The sequence below is a fragment of the Pongo abelii genome, chromosome 5 (genome assembly GCF_028885655.2).
Source record: "Pongo abelii isolate AG06213 chromosome 5, NHGRI_mPonAbe1-v2.0_pri, whole genome shotgun sequence".
NCBI classification, from domain to species: Eukaryota; Metazoa; Chordata; class Mammalia; order Primates; family Hominidae; genus Pongo; species Pongo abelii.
Window position 1 is genome coordinate 98,255,569 of NC_071990.2, and position 16,128 is coordinate 98,271,696.

The window sequence follows — 16,128 nt, forward strand, 5'->3', positions numbered from 1 at the left end:
ATGCTCTGCAGGGGGAGATGGTCAGTGGAAGCTTCACCTAGGAGAAGGCACTCGAGATGGTTCCGGAGGGATTTAGGAGTTGGCTAATATGAGAGGATGGAAGGTGAGGGGGTACTTGCTACCTTAGTCTCAAGGTAAAGGGAAGGATCGAAGATGTATAGCAGGTTATGAAATGGCATTAGCCTTGGTGAAGTCAACAAAAGCCTTATGGGTCAATTAGACAGTGATTTTGTGAAATTAAGCTTGAATAACATGACACAGCTTTATGTTGTGCTTAATTAGTAGACATTTACATGTTTAATAATACAATTAACTAAGACAAATCTTTTTGCAGTAGTTATATTTTTCTCTGTTTACAAACTATGTATTTGCTTATTGAAAAATTGTGAAAATATAGGAAAAAGAGGAAAATAAATATTCAGGCATAATCACTGTTAACATTTTAATGGACTTGTTTTAGAAATTTTTTTAAACATATAAACATCCTTCAAAAAATGTAATCATATAATGCATATGACTTTATATCTGTTTCTTCTCACATAATATATCATGAAATCTTTCTCAAAATAAACATAAGCTAATATTTCATATTAACATATTCTGCTATATGGATATGCCACAATTTGCTGAACAAATTCACCTCTTGTAGTACATTTGAGGTTATCCTTTTTTTCTATTAAGAAGAATGCTAAGGTAAACAGTCTTTTATAGTCATCTTTGTTCACTTCTTCATATCCTTAAGAAAAATTACTGGGTTAAAATATTTATGTTTCAAATGCTGCCAAATTGGCCTCTTGAAAGTTTGTATCATTGTAATTATATTTTCACTAAGCAATGTAAAAGAATATAAGCAAATCTTACTCTGATTCAAATTACTTTCCTTGTAAAAGTAACGTTATTCTGCTCAAATTAAAACCATTGGTGCCAATATACTTCAATTAGGCTTGTGATTAAATTACGAATAAATTAAGAAGCGATCAATAACTCTGTGCTTCTGAGTTTTCCCCTCAAGAATATTAAATGAAAGTGTAACAGACAAAATTGAACATAAATAAAATTTCTCCAATGAATTAATAGACATTTATATTTAAGTCAAAATTTGAAGAAACTGAAGAAATTTGTATTTTGGGGATGTCTTCATACTGAGAAGCTTCACATTTTCAGTTGTGTTCTGTTATTGATAAGATCATCCAGATTTTTGTACCCATAAGCTAATGTTCTTTATCTTCAAAGAAATTCATAGAATAAGTTATGCTAACTTAAATAACTTTCCCTTTCATGAGAGTAAATTGCTACTTAATTCAGTGTTCTAAGTTAACCCCTAGTAATCTCAAAGAATTAAGACAACTTTTCAAAGTACACAGTTTACCACTGGAGTGTTTTAAAATATAAAACAAAATGGGCCAGGCATGATGGCTCACGCCTGTAATTGCAACACTTTGGGAGGCTGAGGCGTGCAGATCACAAGGTCAGGAGATCGAGACCATCCTGGCTAACACAGTGAAACCCCGTCTCTACTAAAAATACAAAAAAAAACATTAGTTGGGCGTGGTGGTGGGCGCCTGTAGTCCTAGCTACTCGGGAGGCTGAGGCAGGAGAATGGAGTGAACCCGGGAGGCAGAGCTTACAGTGAGCCGAGATTGTGCCACTGCACTCTACTCTAGCCTGGACAACAGAGTGAGACTCTGTCTCCAGGAAAACAAAAAAAAAATTTATAAATATATTATATATAATATATTTCTAATATAAAATATATATTTATAAATATACTGTATATAGTATGTTTATAATATAAAATATATATTTATAAATATATTATATAATATATTTATAATATAAAATATATATTTATAAATATATTATATATAATATATTTATGATATAAAATATATATTTATAAATATATTATATATAATATATATGTATAAATATATTATATATTATATATAACAAAATTAAACAAATCTACAGGTTTATGTGTGCTTTTATTATTATTATTTAATATTCAAAGTTAAAAAAATTACATTAACTTCCTAAGATTTAATAGCAACTCAAAGTCCTGTATTAATATATTGATCGATTCTTTATAATTACTATGCATCAATAGTCTAGGCACCCCAAATTCCTGGTGAATGAGTCATTTTAGATAGCCATTTTCTAAATAATAGAATTCCCCCCTGTCACTAAGAAATATTTCAGAATTATGTTTTAAACTTCCTTGCCTTATTTAAGCAAGCCTCAGGTAATTGTTATATACTGTACTGCTGCATTGACCTCAGGGTCTATCGAATTTTATTTTTGCCCCTGCTAATTGATCTCATATTTCTTTTGCTGAAAATTCTTGAGCTTGCTTTGTATTTTTCAGTCTTCTTATGCTATTTGTCAGTTGTCATATTTTTCTGTCAGTGTATCTATTTTATCTAATTCTAATTTGCTGATGCTAATCTGGCATAAATAACTATGCTTGTTAAGATTGTATAAAGCAAAAGTAAATGAGAACTGGGAAAAGAAATGACAGCTTCTTTTTGAGCAAAGAACAAGCATTTTCCTTTATAAATCTTATTAATATACTGACTGGCTAAGGAGTCAAAATTACTAATTTCCTACTCTGGCTAAATTTTGAATAGAAAAGCTAATTTTCTTACTCTAAGTGCCCCTCTTGACCCAAACTAAGTGTCAAGCAAAAGGGAGTTTTAGGGAAGGGAAAGAAAAAAGCTGTCATGCCTTTCTCCTACACTATCATCAGATTAAGGTGCAGCTTCACCTTAAATTCCACCGGCTGTAGTGTCTGTGTGCAAATTTCCCTCTTTTCTATGTTCTTCTAAAATAAGCTGACTTCTGCTGTGAGGTTCCATAAACTTATGAACATCAGCTCTTGTTTTCACCCTGCGTCATCCACTGTTCTAAAATCTGCTTTGATTTTTTTTTCTTTTTGGTAAAAATAAGAGCAAGTTCCAGGGGGTTTTAGCTCATTTTTAGCAACATATGCATTAGAGAAGAAGAACTAATCCTGTTGTGATTCAGGAAAAATAGGCATACCATATATTTAGAGAGTGTCTGGCCAGAGTTACTGGATTAAATTGGAGTTGAAGTCTTCATTTGAGTCTGATGGTGTTTTGTAGTCCAATATACACTGAAATCTTCCTTGGCCTGAAAGCAAGTTAGAAGTAGCTGGGCAATACAATTAGAGATGAGGAAAAAATATTTAGAAGAATCATTGATAATGAACACAAAGTTTTTAAAAAGTTAGAAAGCAAGTCTAGTGATACAAGTTATCATAAAAAAAGGTTAAAGTAGAAGTGTAATCTTCTATTTAATATTTGATGTTGTTTTTTGTTACCTAACTTAGGGAACACAATTATGAAGTAATTCAAAGGAAATAATAGCTTTAGGGAGCATTAGAAATGACATTTAGGTATTGTGTTTGACATGGAAGCATCTGAGAATGTACCACCCCTTTATTTAAAGACAATGTGGCTAAAAATAAGTAGATCATTTTCTGATATGTATGAAGTTTATTGTTACTGGAGAACTCCTGACTAATTTGCTTCCCATTTTTACTAAGAACGGGATAAATCCTATGTAATCTATTCATTATTCTTCTAGAATTCTTTTTGGATTGTACCTATAAGAGACAGGGTACTCTAAGAGCCTCATGATTCTATTTTTAAAAGATCAACAAAAAGAATGGAAAGATATGGGCATTTTCTCATTTAAATGATACATAAAGAGGAAGGTCTTGCTCAATTCTAGATTAAAGATGTTGGTCATTTTCTTCCCATCAGCTGTGCTGCTGATGGGGAGCACTGACCTCAGGCTTTCTCCTTCCCATTATCTGCAGATAAGTCACTTTTCCATTTCTGAGAGAAGTGCTTAACATATTATATGAAACTACCACAAAGGCTTTGCCATTACTATTTTAAAAACAAAATTATTATATACATATTCATGTAGTTTTGGAACTCCTGTATTTCAGTTTTACTGCAATTTTTTAAAACTATAAAATGCATGCTTATATGATAAGATGTAAATTTTTTTAATGAGAGGAAGACTGATGGTCATGTTTTTATCATTCTTTTTACCAATCTCTTCCATGAGTAGCTTTGACAAAAGTGTTTGGCAATTTATTTTTACTAGATATAAATTACACATTGTGCAAATACTTCTTTTGTAAATATGATTAAACCAGGATGATTTTTAAGAATATGTTATGCACTAATAGGTTTGAATAATTTTCAGGACACTTACACAAACATGGTCACCTATCAGATTATAAGGCTCAAAGTGTTTTCAAATATATCTAAAAACTGTAGAATTAACTATTACAATGCAAACATTAATTCTAAATCCTCACATTATTGCCTATTCAGATAATGTAGCCACATGAGTAAATCATGTGAAGTATTCTTACAAAGCATGTGTAACTATAAAAAGACACACTGAATTGGATTTGCGGCAGCAAACCTTAGTGATAAAGAGCACAGAGTGCAAAGTCAGACTGTGAGACCTTGTGCTAGTTACTTTTCTAGTCTGTGCCTCAGTTTCCTCTTCTGTGAAAGGGGTATTAATAATAGTACTTACCATGTAGATCTGATGAGAGGATTGAATTAGTTAGTCCATTTAAAGTGCTTAGAACAGGGCCTTACCCAGGTAAACTCTACAGAAGTGCTGGCTGTTGAATGATTATGTAAGTGAGAGTGATTGCAACAATAACTATGGAATGCCTGTACATTTCTGGGCACCAGGCCAGGCGCTTTATTTATTCAGATTCTCACAACAATCCTTCAAGACAAATAGTATGCACATTTTATAGATGAAACTAAAATTCACAGATTAACTAATTTGGCAAGGTCATATTGCCAGCATCTACTATAGCCATGATTTAAGCTCTGGTCTGTTTGAGTTCAAAGCCTGGCCCCTTTCTACTAAGTCATATTGTAGTTATAAGCTTTGTTATAATCATAAAATTATATGAGAATAGGAGGATACTTTTTCACGCACAGAATATACTGAATATTAAAGTAGCTATATCCTCTACAATTGAAAAAATAATTGCGGTGGCTCACGCTTGTAATCATAGCACTCTAGGAGCCCAAGGTGGGTGGATCACCTGAGATCAGAGGTTCGAGACCAGCCTGGCCAATGTAGTGAAACCCTGTCTATACTAAAAATACAAAAATTAGCTGGGTGTGGTGGTGCACGCCTATAGTCCCAGCTACTCAGGAGGCTGAGGAAGGAGAATCGCTTGAACCCAGGAGGTGGAGGTTGCGGTGAGCTGAGATCACGCCACTGCACTCCAGCCTGGGTGACAGAGCTAGACTCCATCTCAAAAAAAGAAAAAAAATATATGTATATACACACACACACAAACAAATAGAATTTTTATATGAATAGAATTATATTTCATATTATATATTGCAGTTTTGCCACATCGGCATATATAAATAGACCTTTTTTTTGTTGTTGAATAGTATTTTTGTAGTTTTCATTATTGATAAAAAGTGCTGTGATGAACATGACACAGAAGTGCTGTAAGTTTAATATTGCACTTGTTTTGAATTTAGCAACCTTCTGTTCTTTGTGTGTGTGACTGACTTCATTTATACTTCCTGGGCAAATGTCTCCATTGTTATAGCAGATCACCACAAAGAGGTCCTTTTACTTCGATTTTGGGGCTCTTTTTTCCTCAGGCATCCCCCTTCTTTCGAAACAAATTCTGCCTGTTACCTGCTGTTTTGTGGTTCACAGTCTCTCTTTCACTAGCAGAATTCTGTGAGAAAAGACTCCCTGGTTTCTCACCTTTCTGCTACCTTTACACTTTATTCTGCCCTGCCTCCAATACCATGTCTGATTTTTGGCCCTCCTCTTCATCTGTTCCTTAGGACAACTTAGTTACAGAGTAGGAATGAAAGCAGAACAGGTACAAGGAGTTTGGGGTAAGGATAAAGTCATGAATAGTCGTGAATTTAATGTGTTAAGGGAAGCAGTCATGATAACAATAGTGTTTTTTTGTTGTTGTTGATTTTGTTGTAGTTTTGAGATGGGCTCTTACTCTGTCACTCAGGCTCCAGTGCAGTACTGCAGCCTGGACTTCCTGGGCTCAAGTGATCCTCCCTCCTCAGCCTCCTGAATGGCTGGGACTACAGGCAAGTGCCACCATGCCTGGCTAATTTTAAATTTTTTTTGTAGAGATGAGTTCTCACTATGTTGCCTAGGCTGGTCTTGAACTCCTGAGCTCAAGTGATCCTCCTGGCTTGGTTTCCCAAAGTGCTAGGATTACAAGTGTGAGCCACCATGCCTGGTCATAACAATAGTTTTTATCTGTTTTGTTAAAAATGTACAAATGTGGCCAGGTGTGGTGGCTCACGCCTGTAATCCCAGCACTTTGGGAGACTGAGGTGGGTGGATCAGCTGAGGTCAGGAGTTCGAGACCAGCCTGGCCAACATGGTGAAACCCCGTGTCTACTAAAACTACAAAAATTAATGGCATGGTGGTGGCAGGCGCCTGTAATCCCAGCTGCTCAGGAGGCTGAGGCAGGAGAATTGCTTGAACCCAAAAGGCGGAGGTTGTGGTGAGTCAAGATCGCGCCACTGCACTCCAGCCTGGGGGACAAGAGCGAGGCTTCATCTCAAAAAAGAAAAAAAAATGTTCAAATGTTTACTTGAGACTGCTAGTCTTTAGCAGTCAGATTCTTCAAACAAAAACTTAGTTTCAAAGGAATGAAAATTGTCTGTGTAGTTTCCTATACCAAAAATTTGAGTTTAATAAAGAGGAAATATTATTTTACATCTACCGTCAATAACAGCATAATAGAGTAATGGATACATCATTAATTTGATTAAGTAGTATTCCTGATCTAATGATATGGGAAGGTCATTAGCTATGTACATGGAATAATGTTTAGTTTTATATTACAAACCACGCAAAATGAGTGCATATAATTAGAAAGTGAAGTTATATCATCACAAAATATCAAGAAGATGTTTCATCAACACTAACACTATTAAATGAGGAAATATTTATGGACATTCGTAGTTCAATATATGAGTTCTGTGAGGGGAAATACATAAGGTGGACAATGTTATGTGTAAATAAATGCAACCATTAGAATAGAATATTAGAACTATATAATTAGCTGAATGTGTAATACGCTAATACTGAATATTTAACTCATCTTAATTCTGTGTCAAAGTGGAGAAAATCAATTTAGAAAACAGAGTTTTAATGGTCATTATACTCTCCTTTTTTTAAGACATATTTCTTCATTGAGCACTTTAGTTTCCCTGTGGAATGTTTGTGAACATTTAAAAGATTCAAACTGTGATTACTACATTAAAAACAAAGGTCTTTTAGGTGTAATTCCTTTGCAAGCAATTAGACTATATTAACAGAAGAACATGAGTTTTTACTTTAACCTCTGGTACTTTTTGTGAACATTTATTAAAACACATAGGTATGTCATTAAAATACTATTTGCCATAGAACAAAATTCTAAGCCTAGTCTTTACTGAATGTTATATTGCAGGCTTTAGATGCTGAATTATCTCATTATAAGGGGCTTTACTTAAGGCAACATGACATTACAAATTCCAATAATAGTTCTATAGGAGACTTACAATAATAAATACGTGCATATAAATATTCATGAATTATATGCCAATATACATGTATATGCATTTATTTACAAGGATAGCATGTCTGATATCCTTGTGGGTTGTTTGGAGCAGCACTATGTTAAGAAGTTAACGTTATCAGTTAAGTCTTGGCCAGGGGCTGTTTTTGTTCCAGATTGCTGGATGGTCATAAGAGGGACAGGGAATGAATTGGTTCGGAATTATTGCTTCACCCGGTAAATTTTAAACTAATGCCACTATTTCCCAGAAACTATAGGTAATAGGTATATGATTATTACAGGAAAATAAGTAAATGACTATTATAGGAAATTACTATTTAAATAGGTAAATGACTGTTACAGGAAATTTTTTTGTATACCCTAGTAATAATTTTTCAAAAGTTTTTGAACATTGATAATGAGGAAAGCTGACCTATATGTATTTTTGTTGCAAACTTTTGATCATGGTACTGTTGACATATTTGTATAACACCAATGAGTGAACAAAAATCCTTTTCAGGTTGAGCATTCATTCATTCAACCATTTTTTAAAAACACCTTTGTTTATATGTAGTCAAATTAATCTTTTTCTTTATAATTTTCTCCATTACTTTTGGAGAAAAGTGTTTTTCTCACAGAGTTCAGATAATTATTCGTATGTATTATCTCTAAAGTTTTCATTTTTGACTTCTTGCATTTAACTCTAATCATCTGGAATGTTTTGAAATATGTGTAAAATTGGGTACTAATACATCCCTAATATTATTATAAAAAAGTAGAGCTGTATATACAGTATTTGGCACTGAGCACTCTGCTAGGCTCATAACTGGTGCTCAATACATTTTCTGAATCCACCCATCTACTTTCCCAAATCCAACCAGGGAATATACTCAGTCAGTGTCCCAGAGAATAAACATCTGACCTAAGAAGGGCCCAGTTCTTGATGCCAAGGCACTCACCAAAAAGAAGAGGAGGAGATGCAGACAAATGACTCTAATATAACTTTGGTGAGACAAGAGGACAGAGAAACCTTCAAAGGGGGCATTCAACAATGCTACCTGAGATATGAGTTGAAGTTTATGAAATGAGTGGAAGAGAAACAACTGTCCAGGAAGAATGTACCTAAAAGAGTCTGGTGTGTTCAGGGGCTTCTCAGAAGCACAGCAGGATGCTGACATGGCTGACAGGAGGTGGAGGATGGAAAGAAGGCCTAGGCCAGATAATGAAAGAAGTGGCAAGCCATGCTGAGGATTTCAGTCTAGAACTTCTTGTATATACTAGGATGCTAATAGCATAGTTCATTCAGACCTTTTGATTCTTACATTTCTAGTACAATTTTTAGAGTGGGTATAAAATATCTTTCATGCAGTTTTGTGTCTGAATCATTAACAGTTCATAATACTCTGGGTTAGTCTGAAATTACTAGAGTACTTAATTTATAGTAATGCTTAGATCATGTGGTTTGAAAAAATTTGCTTGCCTTCCCCCATTGATATTTTTACTTATGTATGGATCTATTTACTTAAATATTTGGGAGCATACTTTTGTAGCATACTCATGGAATAGAAATATGGTTTTGCAACATGGGACTATGCCATATAACTTGTTTTCGCTCTGAAGCAGAAAACTATAATGAACTGTACCAAGACCACTTTACTTTATTCATAGGTTTCACAAACATACTTGACACCATTAATATTTATTAAGCATGCTTGGCAAACCACGAACTTTGTCAGCAATCTAAAGTGAAGGCTTGCTAAGTATTACTTGGGCGTATCTGAATAATGGGACTTCATCTAATTTGTTCTCATTAACAGATGGAATGAGGAAGTTTTCACCTTTAATATGTATCTACTATAAACAAAGAGTATATTTATATATACATAGTCTCTGAAGATTGTCTACTTATACATTTGCCTCAAGATAACACATGATTCACTGTTCCAGTTGAATCTTATTAGAGAATGAATCATTATATTTGCATGGGTTGTTTTGTTTTTGGGCTCTGAGGGTTTTCCTGTGAAAAAAGCACTGATGTTCAAGTAGGCATGGCTGATACACTGTGTTAGAATGGGGGAAATGGGGAAGTTGAATGTTAAAGATGGACTCCAAGAAGGCTGGGAGAAAATACAAGTTAAGGAAAGAAAGTTTGGAAGAAGGAGCTGCATTGAAACAGAGGGGTGGCAGAGAAGGGTGGTTCTAGGGATAAAGTCATTGCTGTTATTTAAACTTACTTCAACCCAGCTATTCTGCTCCTTAAGAGAAAGTCTATGAGCATGTAAAATTAAACGATACTACAGCCTAGTATCTCCTTATGGGCACCTCTAAAAGATCCTGACATAATGGAGAGGAAGCCATTTCGTTTCTCATTTCTTGGTAGAATGATGGCCAGGTCTTGAGCAGAGTAGTGGGCTAGCATTAATGATATGGGTAGCTACCTGAACACTGGGCAAGATTTCTGCCCATTTATGGGCCTAGGAAGGGAGTAGACTGTATGGAGTGGTTCTGGAACCTTGTAGCAGAAATGGTATATTCAGATGCTAGAATATGGCCTGGAAGTGGTGGGTCACTGGAGTGGTACAAATGGAACCTCAGATGTTTGTGAATGTTGGTCTACAATAACAAATGATGACAAAGCTGAAAATTGAACTTGCCTGATTTGTGACTGAGGTATTGGGAACTGATTCTGTTGGGAATTCTGAAACAATTGAGAACTGAGATGAGAAATATATTCAAACTGTGAAAACTGGTGTGGCATATTGATATTATCTCATTAGTAATCCTGTGCTGATGAGGGCTTGGAATACTTGGGTCACACACTGATTTGACCATTATCTTTACAAATGTCAGTTGGAGTTTTCAGTCAATGGCTAGGCCAGACATAAATAACTGTATAAATCAGGAAGGTTTATTTATTGCAAAAAGTGCTTTCCAACCATGTTTACATCATAGAATGTATAGAAGATGATGTATTTGTTTGGTATCCAGGAGTAAAATGGAGGAGGTTTGAAAGAGCATTTCCATGAGGGTTAGTTAAGAAAAAATTGTTTTCTTTATGTTATATAACAATGAAAGGAGAAATAAATAAAAAATATTAAGACAAAATTGCATGTATGTCTAACTTTCAAATAAATTTTATTTAACATTTTAATAAACTTGACTTGCTTTAATGAACTCATAGTTTCTGATCAAAACATTTTAATGATAATTTCTTTAATACTTGATACTTACTATAAATAAGAAACTGTTTTAAAACTATTTTTTTCAACAGTCCAAATTTTCAACAGTTACAAGTGAGAATTTGAAGAATTCTACAGCTCTTCTTTTCTTCAATGTCAAATGTAATGCTAAAATTTCTTGTGAATTCAAATGGACTTCAATTCCACCTGCACTTTTTTATATCAAAGATTTCAAAAGAACAGTCAAACTCTAATTGCAGAATATACATGCATTTTTACTCCATAGTCAGTTTGAATGCCCCTAGGTGGCCACAAAGTCATAAACACACAAAAGTGTTGGATATATGGAAACACAGAAATTTGGAGTCAGATTTAAAGCTGCGTCGTTCAGTAGTTCTCTCAGCCCACCTCTGAAAATTGTTCCCTGAGCTGTGTTTCTTCACTTCTGGAGCGTGAACTCTTCCATCAGCTTCATAGGCCTCTTGAGCAAGGCTGGTGGTAATTTGGTCTGCCCCAGGCTGCTAAAGCAGATATCCAGGTAATAGATCACCTCCCTAGGGAAACTCATAATGCCACAGAGGAGCAATAAGTGTAGCACATGTCATTTCTTGTGCGCCCATCTGAGGGTATCATAGGGTGAGCCTAACCCTAACCTCTAACTTTTCTCCAAGAAGTCCTGGAAAATGCTTATTGAGGTCAAAGCCATCCAATGGGGAAATCCAGCCCCAAGGCCCAAGTGGATCAGGCTTTCTGCATACACTTTTAAGCCACAGAATGCATATCAGTGTTCTGCAGTTCAACAGGTGGGAAACTAATATAAATCCTACATAGGAGAGTAACACAACAGAAATATTAGCAGTTATCTCCAGTGACAGATTGAGATGTTTCTGGGTCTCCCTAAAATACTTCACACATTTGCAGATGATAGGTCTGGATTAAGAAGAGTCAGTTTAGAGCTTGAAGAAGCACAAATGCTCCCCTTATGGCCTGACCTTAAATACAAAATACAAAAGGCTAAAGCATTCCAAAAGACAACTTTGCCAGAACATGGGCCCCAGCACATTAATCTCAGAATTACAGGCTAGACACCATGGCTCACACCTGTAACCTTAACACTTTGGGAGGCAGTGTCTCTCAAAAAAAAAATCTCAAAATTACATACATAATATGTGGCACACAGTATACTTGGCCCTGAATAAACTCCTTGGCCATTGTTCTCAGCCTCCTAGTGGGACACAGATTGGATCAAATACAATTAATTCAGTGGAATTTGAGCAAGTGGCAGCAAGATTTCTGGGATTCCTTTTCATAAGTTGTGAGACAAGCCAAAGGCCAATTGTGTACAACACATGATCTGTACAATTTCTGGAAAACATTTCAAAATATAGCTGGAACTGGCTATCATAAAGATAATTGTACGCAGTGTTTGGCAGAATTTTCTGGTCTCTTAAATATCCTGTATTTTTCCTCTTTTGTGGACATATTGAGAAGAGGGGGAAATGTGAAGATTGAGATATCTTTTTACTTAACGTTTCAATGCATAGATTTAATTAAGTTTGATTATTAAAATGTAGACAATATCAAGATGAATTTAGAAACAGTGGATTATGTTAAATGTGCATTAGTCTTTCCATAGAAATGGCTACTCACAGGACATTGAGGAAACTCATTTCCTGAGGAGACAAAAAATGGTTTGTCAAATGTCTTATAAATGTTGGTGTCTCAAATCTGAATGCAGCCAGGAGTTGCTTCTGGCAACTGCAAGATTTTAACATCACTTGTCTATAAAGTTGGCTTATGCCCTGGAGCCAAGGCACATTCTGCTTCCTTGCTCCTCTGAACTTTCCAGGTTAATTAAAAACTATCATTATCACTGTTTCAGCAGCTGGCATGCTATAAAATGAGCTTTAACAAGTGATTAATTGAAAGGTAGAGGGTTATTTCAGAAGTCTTAAGTCAAGAGGGAATGTACCTCCTTCACTACCAAAACAGTACAAAAATTAGTTCACACGGGACAAGCATAAGTGGGCCCACAGATGTCTGCCAGTCCCCTTGTCTTGGAAAACTTGAGATCCATCCTTCTTCAGACCAATTCCCTATTCTGATTCTGACCTCACGAGCATCAGCCATAAACAAATCACTAAAGGGTGCCTGCGATTCTGCAAATAGAGTGTAGAGCCCTGTAGTGCCCCTAAAGTAGAAGGATCAAAATGTGGGCCCCTACTCACATCATTCCCTTGCCTTTCTCCCCATTGCAACAGCAGGTAAATCCTACATTCTGAGAATGTGCTGGGTTTTTGCTCTTAATTGCCAAGTGGTTGTTATTTTTGATACTTATTTAATGTTCCCAGGGTTTGTGAACTGTCCTTTTTGCTTGGTGGGGGACAATTCTAATGTCCATCTTTTCCCAATCAAACCAAACCTAAATGATTTGTGTTAATATACTATTACAAACATCTGCCTTTCAAATAAAAGTTCCTAAGGACAATGACTTCTCCTTTGATAGAGTAAATTCAATTCTAAGGGCTTTTCATCATTCTGATTTCAGATCAAATGTTTCTTTTCTGTGAACTCTTTCTTAACTCTCCAGATAAAGATAATTGTCCTTGCCTCTGTACTCCAAATCTTGTCCCTTTGTACATATTTCTGTAATAATGTTTACCATACTAAACTGCAGTGATTTGTTTATATTCTTTTTTGTTTCATTAGGCTGTGAACTCCTAATGGGCAGTACCTTGTTTTTCCTTGTATTTTCAGGGTCTAGAACTAGAGAGGAATAATAAGGACTTAATTAGTGAAAGAATTAATAACCAGTCTGTAATGAATCTTAACCAAAGAATTTTAGTTTCTTAGGTGCTAAGTAACTAAAGTTACCAAGGCATGAAGTGTAAGAACATTGCTCTATCAATGTATCAGTATTTTGTTTATAGATTATAAATTTATATGCCAACGAAGATATTAGATCCTAAAGTTCCTCTCCTACTTTCTATTCGAAATACTGCAATTCTTATATCTAATTTTAATGATTATATTAGATTTAGGACCTTGAATGATTTTCTGATATGCACAGTAATGCCTGAATGTACTGTCATCATTGGACTTACATAGGAGATAATGTAGGGCTTAGCACTTGGGGTTTGATGGATTATAATTCTAATATCAAATATATTAAAAGTGGACTACTAATCTCTACTTTATGTAATTTGGTAAAAATTACTTTCTTAAGGAGATACTGCAAATCAGAATTTAAAAATCAATTTTTAAGAGTTTATTCTGAACTCCTTCTGAAAAACTAAGCCATAAGCTATATTATTTTTTAATAATTCTAAGGAATTACTCAGATTACAGATAAAAAATAAAATAATAGTTTGAGTTTTTTCCTTCCCCTTTCTCTGATACTTGTTTTTAAGTAAGATCTCTCACAGATATCTAAATTTTTTTGAGAGAATTGCCAAATAATAGGGGATTGATCACCTATCATAGGTATGATATAGGCTGAAGCTTTGTATTTCTATAGGCAAAAATATTATTCCTAAAGTGCTCATGCTTCCCTTCTCCTGACATTATCTGTTTACAAATACGATTTTATTTTCCATTTGGTTGGATCATAGTTGAATCATATATTCAGATTGAAGATTATAGAATGAAATCAAAAGCATCTGCAAATACAAGCAAGACAATGAATAATTAACAAAAGAGAAACCTTGATCTTCAAAGTGCTTTCAAGTACAGATTTAAAAATAAGGCTTTACTTATAGAAAGATGAAGCTGAACTACTACTGTGGAATCTCTTTATTTCAAAACCTCAAATTCAGGTTATTTTTGGAAAATCTTTTTTTTTTTTTTTTTTTACTTTTCTGCCATTATTGAAATTGAATTATTGTGGTTTAAATTCTTATGGTGGTTTATTCTTGGGTTCCAGATGGTGATAAGGAGTTCCAGGACTATATACTCGTAGGTTCAAGTTCAGCTGGAAGAATCACATGCCTGTCTTTTCGTATACATAGCAAAATCCACAGACTAGATCCCATTGGCACTGAAAAAGTATGTTCCATTTCTAAGCCAGCCCTAAGACCAAAGGAATGAGCTCCTTTGACTACTAAGATCAGAATTATATGCATCATCCCTGGAATTAGTAGTAAATTCACTTCTACAAGAAGCATATAGATTCAAGCAGAGCAGTGCATGATCCCTCATACAAAGATCAGGATCGTATAATGTCCTGGGATTACCAGAAGGTGAATGAGACATTACGTAGAAAATACAATAGATTCCCACTACAAAGAGATTACAGGTATGCCTTGCTTTATTGTACTGCGTAGATTTTTTTTAACTGATCAAAGAAAGGTTTGTGGAACCCTGTGTCAAACAAGACATTGGTGCCTTGTTTCCAACAGCATGTACTTACTTCATGTTTTTGTGTTGTATTTTGGTAATTCTTGCAATATTTCAAACTATTATTATTATATCTGTTATGATGATCTATGACCAGTGATTTTTGATGTTGCTATGTAATTATTTTGGAGCACCACAAGTTGCACCCATATACGATGGCAAACTTAATTGATAAATATTGTATGGGTTTTGACTGTGCTACTCACCAGCCATTCCCATCTCTCTCCTTCTCTTCAGCCCCCCCATTTCCCTACATACAACAATATTGAAATTAGGCCTATTAATAGCCCTACAATGGCCTATAAGTGTTCAAGTGAAAGGAAGAGTCACATATCTCTGACTTTAAATCAAGATCTAGAAATGATTAAGCTTAGTGAGGAAGGCATGTCAAAAGCCGAGACAGGCTGAAAGCTAGGTGTCTTGTGCCAAACAGCCAAGTTGTAAATGCAAAGGATAAGTTCTTGAAGGAAATGAAAAGTGCTACTCCAGTGAACTCATGAATGATAAGAAAATGAAGCAGCCTTACTGCTGATATGGAGAAAGTTTTAGTGGTCTGAATGGAAGATCAAACCAGCCACACTATTCCCTTAAAGCAAAAGCTAATCCAGAGCAGGGCCCTAAATCTCTTCAATTCTATGAGAGCTGAGAGAGGTGAGAGAGCTACAGAAGAAAAGTTGGAAACTAGCGGAGTTGGTTCATGAGGTTAAAGGAAAGAAGCCATCTCTATAACGTAAAAGTGCAAGATGAAGCAGCAAGTGCTAATGGAGAAGCTTCAGCATTGTCCAGAAGATTTAGTTAAAATCACTGGTGAAGGTGGCTACATTAAACAACAGCTTTCAATGTAGATGAAATAGCAATGAGCCTTCTACTGGAAGAAGATGCCATCTATGACCTTCATAGCTAGAGAAAAGGTAATGACTGGCATCATATCTTTGAAGGAC

At 35.0% G+C, this 16,128-nt stretch overlaps 1 long non-coding RNA gene across 21 annotated transcripts in view; it reads left to right on the top strand.

Annotated features, from left to right (window-relative positions):
- LOC129060000 (uncharacterized) overlaps positions 1–16,128 on the top strand; it is a 1,058,541-nt gene that overhangs the window by 85,966 nt on the left and 956,447 nt on the right. The gene's annotated exons all lie outside the window — the stretch shown is intronic.